Source organism: Pseudorasbora parva, chromosome 14 (genome assembly GCF_024679245.1).
Source record: "Pseudorasbora parva isolate DD20220531a chromosome 14, ASM2467924v1, whole genome shotgun sequence".
Taxonomy (NCBI): domain Eukaryota; kingdom Metazoa; phylum Chordata; class Actinopteri; order Cypriniformes; family Gobionidae; genus Pseudorasbora; species Pseudorasbora parva.
In genome coordinates this window covers 46,906,664-46,914,769 of record NC_090185.1, presented here as the reverse complement: position 1 = coordinate 46,914,769, position 8,106 = coordinate 46,906,664, and the positions used below count along the sequence as shown (strand labels likewise).

The 8,106-nt window shown below is 39.7% G+C and overlaps 1 long non-coding RNA gene across 1 annotated transcript; it reads right to left on the bottom strand.

Annotated features, from left to right (window-relative positions):
• Positions 1-5,208: 5,208 nt before the first annotated feature.
• On the bottom strand, positions 5,209-7,429 carry LOC137039668 (uncharacterized). The gene is made up of 2 exons (XR_010897753.1): positions 6,044-7,429; positions 5,209-5,794 (listed from the first exon to the last, which is right to left on the bottom strand). It is a non-coding gene; the product is annotated as an uncharacterized lncRNA (long non-coding RNA).
• Positions 7,430-8,106: the final 677 nt, after the last annotated feature.

The following is an 8,106-nucleotide window of genomic DNA, read 5'->3' as shown; positions in this document are numbered from 1 at the left end:
AAGCTCAACTCCCAGTCCTACTGCCAGTTTCTGGAAGACACCTTCTTCAAGCAGTGGTACAGGAAGAAGTCTGCATCCTTCAAGAAAAACATGATTTTCATGCAGGACAATGCTCCATCACACGCGTCCAAGTACTCCACAGCGTGGCTGGCAAGAAAGGGTATAAAAGAAGAAAATCTAATGATATGGCTCCTTGTTCACCTGATCTGAACCCCATTGAGAACCTGTGGTCCATCATCAAATGTGCGATTTACAAGGAGGGAAAACAGTCCACCTCTCTGAACAGTGTCTGGGAGGCTGTGGTTGCTGCTGCACGCAATGTTGATGGTGAACAGATCAAAACGCTGACAGAATCCATGGATGGCAGGCTTTTGAGTGTCCTTGCAAAGAAAGGTGGCTATATTGGTCACTGATTTGTTTTTGTTTGGTTTTTGAATGTCAGAAATGTATATTTGTGAATGTTGAGATGTTCTATTGGTTTCACTGGTAAAAATAAATAATTGAAATGGGTATAAATTTGTTTTTTGTTAAGTTGCCTAATAATTATGCACAGTAATAGTCACCTGCACACACAGATATCCCCCTAAAATAGCTAAAACTAAAACTTCCAAAAATATTCGGCTTTGATATTAATGAGTTTTTTTGTGTTCATTGAGAACATGGTTGTTGTTCAATAATAAAATTAATCCTCAAAAATACAACTTGCCTAATAATTCTGCACTCCCTGTACACACTGAGGAAACACTGTAAAGTAAAAGTACTTACTTTAAATGCCTTCACTGCTTCTGGTCGCTGGAAGTACCTCAGGACCAAGATGGCTTCGCAGAAGTACCGGAACAGCGTCCTTTGGTCTTCTTCCAAATGCTGCTGGTCCAGGAGCTTCCTGTGGATGCCCAGCATGTCCGCCTGTGATACTCTGAGGACTCTTTGGCAGTCTTGGAGAGTCGGCTGAATGGGCCTAGAATGATTAGATGAAACAAAAAACCAATAAGGCATCGTTCCAATATTACATTTAATGACTCTGCATTAAATTAAAAGTAATACTAGTGAATAACATCTCACTTTGCAGCGCCTGGTGGTCTGTGACGGGATTCAGCCTGTGCGTCCTGTGCTGCCTTGGGGTCATTCAGGATCAAAAAATTTCTTTCACTCAGGTCTTCCAGAAGAGCCTGTCTGGATGCCTCATCGGGGTACAGCTTGACCATGGCATTGTAGTCCCAGGTTCTGCCTCGGAGGGTCCAGGCCTTCATGGACTTTTTGGCTCTCTCCACCTCTGCTTTCCTCTCCTCATCAGTCTGATTCTTCATGCAGACCGTCAACAGGTGGTTAGGCAGCATCTCCTGTGGCTTGAAACACTGCAGACAGGAAATTATGCGACGATCCTTGTCACTGTGAGAGAAAGAAAAGGAATCCAGAGAGTTGACTTGTGAAAGCTATTCTTAATATTTGTTGACTATATTTTTACACTTAATATACTTTATATTTAGTGGCCCTAATACCTGGAAACTTGCATAGTAACTACATGTGTACGTAGTGTGTAAGCAAAGTTTAGAATAAAATCAAATGTTTACAGTTTATGTCAGGTATATCAAATGATCTGCTTACCACTCGGGAGACATTCTTCACAGAGGAAAAAGCTGGTTTCAGCAAGCAGAAAGTGCAGGAGGAATCTTCAGTGTTGTCTTCACCCTGTTCTTGAAGAAGTGAGTAACTTGTGCCTCTAATCCTCAACTTTATTGACCACTTGAAGTCCCACCCCTTTTTCTGCAGAAGGTGACACCCATTTCACACATACTCCATCTGCGTTGCGTGTTGCGTTGCAGGATCCGCACGCCCTGTTGTGCTTTCGCATATGCTGCATTTGCAGTCCACATCTGATCCGCTGTTGCATACCACAAACACAGCATTTATTAATTATTTTTTAAATCCAAAAGTTGTTACTGAACATGGCACGTTCAAAAAATAGACTTGGTACGAAAACGATCGCCTCACTGCTGCAGACGCAACGCACCTGGACTGACGGACAGCATCCGCGTGCAGTGTGAAAGCTGTAATCCGTTAACATGGGTACGGAAAAAAAATATGCACCGCATACGCACTGCATACGCACTGCAGGCGGAGTATGTGTGAAATGGGCGTGATACAATATTTTAAACCTTGACCTGAATAGGCCCAATTACAGGATGAAAATGGGCCAATTTTAAATCACTTAGTGGGCCATCTACACGAATTAGGGGCCATTGTCAAACCAACATTGGGCCATAATGGTTGTGATCATTGGGCCATCAATGCTTGCAGGGCAATAACATATCTTATCAGCCTTGTAAAACTGCTCAAAATAATGTGAAGATGAAAATTATGCATTTTTACAAAATTATGCATATCAATAAAAGTATAACATTTTGAATTGTATTCATGTTAATAAAGTTGTAACGTAACCTTTTATTAATATTGTAATTGATAAAATAGTACAAAATCAAACTATGAACACTCGTCTCTGGAAACCACAGGGAGATGGATTACGCACTCCAGGAAGAACTACAACGTGCAGCCACTCCACTGCATACTGAAGCTTCAGGAAGGAGACAGGCACGTCCTGCTCTTTCAGGCCACCAATGACATTGCGAAAGATGAGAAGATCCGCTTTGACCACGGCATCAAGAAGAGGTCCTATTGTGGGAAGGAAGTGGAGCTGGAGTGGCTGGACGTCTGATTTCTGAAAGATTCTGAAACTGGGAGCTTGTGTATGGACTATCAATGTTTTACATCAATACTGGGAGCTTGCGTATGGACTATCAATGTTTTACATCAATACTGGGAGCTTGCGTATGGACTATCAATGTTTTACGTCAATACTGGGAGCTTGTGTATGGACTATCAATGTTTTACGTCACAATACTGGGAGCTTGCGTATGGACTATCAATGTTTTATGTTGTTAGGGGTTAAACAGCTTATGAGCCAGGACCAGTAGTGAAGAAATGAAGACAGAATCAAGATTGCAATTACTTAAAAGAAAAATTTACTTAGAATAGTTTGCAGTTTCAAAAGCAGAAGCCAGCTTCAAGTCTCACAAGGAGTTCGTAGGCCGCGCTCCCGCTCTCACCGTCTCGTTGCCTCGCCCTATCGTACATACAATTGTCCCAACAGTTATACCATTTTCAAGGTCTTATCCACGTCATTGAGCCAATCAGAACCATCCACATTGCAGTAGAGACAATGCACAGTCATGGTAAATTTCCACTTGAGTCAGTTAATCTGATGCACGTTTCCACTGACGTGTCACTTGTTGACGCTTTCACCCCAGAATCAGGCCCGTAGTGACCTTCCAGATCTGGAGCAGGCGCCAGCTTGCCCAGAACAACAAGTCCACCCATCTCTTAGGGTGCCCATTGTACACCATTCTGATCTGTAGCATAGAATATTGCGCACATACACAGATACACAGTCTCTCCAAGGTTGGAGCTGATTAAGCTCCAGTTCTAACTAGTTCTTACCATTATCTGTATTAGCTGAGCTCGATAGCCATGTTTTTTTTGTTTGTTTTTTTTTAAATTCAAGAATGTGCAAATACAAAAACCTTCAGGAAAACATTAGAGTTAAGACATAAAAGACATTTGTATGTAGAGTCAAATATCTAAGCAAGTAAATAAAAAAAAAATAGAAATAAGTACAACAACAACAAAAAAACCATTAACATACACAAGAAATGGACATAAGAGGCATGGGACAATGTAAGTATATATATATATATATATATATATATATATATATATATATATATATATATATATATATATATATATATATATATATATATATATATATATAAAGGGGGGGGGTTGTCAATACATGAGAAAGCTGGTTAAACTTGAACATCAGATTCATTACAAAATAATTGTTCATATTGTTTTAGGAATCGATCACATTTTTTATTGCTAGTTAATCTAAAAGATTTAAGCAGTGAGTCTACCTCAATCAAAAAAAGTGAAAGAGAAGGAATTGAGCTCATAAATTTCTGTTTATGGATGAAAAATTTGGCAAACAAAATAAATATGAAATGAAATGAAAATGAAATGAAAATGAAAATATATTCTTTAGATTTGTCGGAGTCAGAGTAATAACAAATGACATCTTTCAAATTAAAAGAATGTGTATTATTGGGGTTTTTATTTAGATGGGAACATAAATTAGACCAAAACTTTTGAACCAAATCACAAGAAAAGAATAAATGTATCAATGTTTCATCTTCATGACCACAAAAAGAGCAGGTACTTAAAATATCAACATATTTGGATATAGTTGAATTAACCGGGTATATCTTATGTAATATTTTAAAGTGGACTTCTTTGGTTTTATTGGGAATAAAATATTTATATGCTAACAGCCATGCTTTTCTCCAGTCTATATTGTCGATTAGGGCAGCCCACTGAGATCTGCCTCTAGGGCGAATTTTGTCTCTTTTCTGAAAAATTTGTCAGATATGTTTATTATTACATTTCTTATCGTAAATGCGAATGCCATCCAATAACAAAGCCGACTCCTTTGTATCTTTCTGGTTGTACAATATGTGGCTCTTAACCAGTTGCACTAGACCAGAGGGAATAGCCTTAATCAATAGGTATTATATTCTTTAAAAGGAATCGGGAAGTCATGAACAGTCATAAAGCTTTCATAAGATAGTAGCAGATTTATCAAATAAAGAAAGTATATAAATGAAACCTCTTTGGAACCAATTAGGGAAAAAGATAGATTTGTTTCTAATGGTTTTATATTCATATTCCACAAAATTTCTTTATGCGGTGAGAAATTGTGGCAGTAGCACATTTTCCACGCAAGAGCCTGTTGATGAAAATTAGATAATTTAACTGGGAGTTTATTATACATATAATTACATTTTAAGATAAAAGGTAGGCCTCCAATTTTGTTAAAGATATAATTAAGAATAAAGAACCATATAGAATTTGGATTTATTATACATCTTTTAAGCCAGTTTATTTTAAACATTAATAATATTATGATAATTCAACACTTCTAGTCCCCCATCACTTCTCATAAACTCAAAAAAGCAGTGATTTCCAATAGTAGATCTATTTTTCCATATAAAGTCAAGGAAAATTGTCACAGGTCGGGGAAGTTTAACCAGACTTCACCCACCCTAAACCCCAGGCCACCTCGAGGAGCGTGCCAAAGACCGGACAGAAGACGAATGAAAGTTTAACAAGTTTTATTGAATAAAGTTAAAAGTCCTAATGAACTTCTGGGTCCCCCAACAAGGGCGGGGACCAAACTTCTGACCCCAGGGGAGGCGTGGAATTCTTCAGAGCAAGGCGTGCCGGGGCGTGACGACTAGAAAAGGAAGGAGTTGGCCACCAGCCCGACCAACATGCAAGTATCCAGGTGAACAACACCTCTCGGACCGTCAAGCCGTGGCCGGCACAGGGGCTAGTGGACAGAAGGGGGGAGATATTTTACCAGGCAGGTGAATGTCCAGGTACGTATACCTTCTTGAGCGCGGAGCGGGACAAGGAAGGAGAGTGGCCCTCTTCCAAGCGAACAACGTGAATGCTTCCAACACGAGTCACTTCCTTCAAGCAGGCCTCCACCAGAAGAGCTTTGGCAGAAGGGTTCTCTATTAAACAGGCAGAGGGAGTTAGACATGTGCACTTATACTTTTCCTCAATACTCAGACAAGAGCTTACGGTTGAAGTGTAACTCTGAAGCAGACGAGTGTGTATCCAATGTGGTTCTCCTTCAAGCAGACATCTCACCAGGGGACATTAGCAGAAGAGTTCTCTATCAGACAGGCAGAGGGAGTTATACAAGTGCAATCATGCTTTCAACATGTAAAGATTAAATATTCACATTCAGCATCCGAAATCCTCCTTCCATGCCAGCGAATAAGAATAAAACATGGGGAGTGCAAGGCAGTCAGTAAATATAATCCCCACACACTGCAATCTAACTTCAAGCCCATACGGTGTGACACATCAAATTAAGCACTGCATATCCACTTTCTCTCCGTGCAATAAGGCCAGCACTCACCCAACGATCGATCCCTTCACTGTCGTACTGAGACAGTTCTCATCACATAACGAAGGAATTCGGATGCCTCCTTACTGGCACAGTAAACAGAGCTTCCTCGGCATCACTCACACTCAAAAGAAAAGTTCAATAATAATCCGAGCCAACCACTCCCAAGTGACGATTACACTCGTAAATAATACACTTCACAACGTCGTCTTCAGCTCAGTGCAGGTACAATGCATTCAATCAAAATTGATGTCAAACTACTTATCTCCCTTCTAGTGATGTTAACAGTGACACCAAAGCTCCGAAGCGTGTGTCAAAAAAATGAAACTATTTTCTGTGAAGCTTTGTATCGATGCTTGATTCGTTCTATCAAAACCACGTGACCAATGACGTCCGAAGCTTCGTTTCACAAACACCCACGTGACTGATTCAGAAAGGTTTAAAAATGCGCGACACAGGGCGTGCCTGTGAGGTGTATTGCGTTGCATTGAGCGGGTTTTTTGTATTGCGCGAGTTTGTTATGGACCCTGTTGCAAAGAGAGGGCGTTCTGAAATGTGGGAACACTTTCATTTGATTTCGCCCAATAAAGTTGATCATTTATTTGGCTTTTGTTCTGCCGCATATATTTATCTATTTATTTATTTCATCCGCACTAGCCGACTTCATACAAGTATAGGCTTATCCTTCTATAATCATGTGAAAGTGTGTGTGTTTTTCCTTGTGTGCATGCATTTATTTAGCATACTTCCTTTATTCGTGAGTTTTATTTGTTTACAAACAGGAAAAATGTTCACATTCACAATACAAAATCATATCTTTATTGGTTTAAGTTACTAGGAGTATGCAATGGAACAGATTGTGTCACATAATGTCATATATAATATATTGATTAATTTATTAATCAATCCATTAATTCACTTTTTGCTTCTAGATAATGCGTCGGTTGCAAAACATTTTGCGACACAGCGCTTTCCCTCACTTTCACCAGCAGAGGTCCTCGTTGAGCTCTGACTTGAAAAGCTTCGAGTAATGAACCTTTTTCTGATACAACTGTGCTGAAAGCTTCACTGGTTCAGAAAGCTTCACTTCGCCATCACTACTCCCTTCCAATGATGATGGTGTTCTCCAGTCCTCACTCAATCTCCATGTCTCACTCGCATTCCAGCATTTAACATCTTCCACTCGTGTACAAACACAATCGCCGTTGCACCCTTAATACAGCCGAGCTCTTTCAACACTTCTCCGGCCGCCTGCACAAATCAGCGACACCACCCGATAACAACTTCTCTCCGGGGAGGCCCAACCCAACTGTCTCTTCAATTCTGCTTTTGTACACTCTAATCGTCTTAAACCCTCCACACCTGATGTGTATCCGTCATTATCCACCGTTGTTATGGTGACAGATACACAGCCGGAACCTTCCTGGTGTTACACTGGTACTATCCCGGAAGGAACACAAATTCAACGGGGCTTGGTTCCGCTTCAACTCTGTCACCTCGTGACAAAATTTTATTGACACCTTTAGCAGGTACAATCAGTCACATATAAAGAAAGCGAAGGATACACAAAGCGAGAAAGACCTTCTGCTTTAGAGAGGAGAACCCTACCATAGAGAGATAGATCTCTCTCTTAATTCCTGTATAAAACATTTCAATTATGTTAACAAAAGAATCTCCAAAACCAAACAGCCTGAGTGATTGCAGGAGAAATCCATGTTCAATTGTGTCGAAAGCCTTGTAAAAATCTAAGAAAAGAATAATAGCTTTAGAGTGCACAAAATCAGCATAATCTAATAAATCTAAAACAAGTCTTATATTATTGCGTATATGCCTACCTTTGACAAAACCTGACTGTGTTTCTGCTATAATTTGATTGAGCTTAAATTTCAATCTATTAGCATATACCAAAGCCAGGATCTTATAATCAACTGTTAAGAGTGTAATTGGTCTCCAATTATCTATTAAGAGGGAATCTTTTTCAGGTTTTGGAATAAGAGAAATTATACCCTGTTTCATTGATGTAGTCATCTCCTTCTGAGCAACACATTCATTGTACATGCAAAGAAGAGGAGATT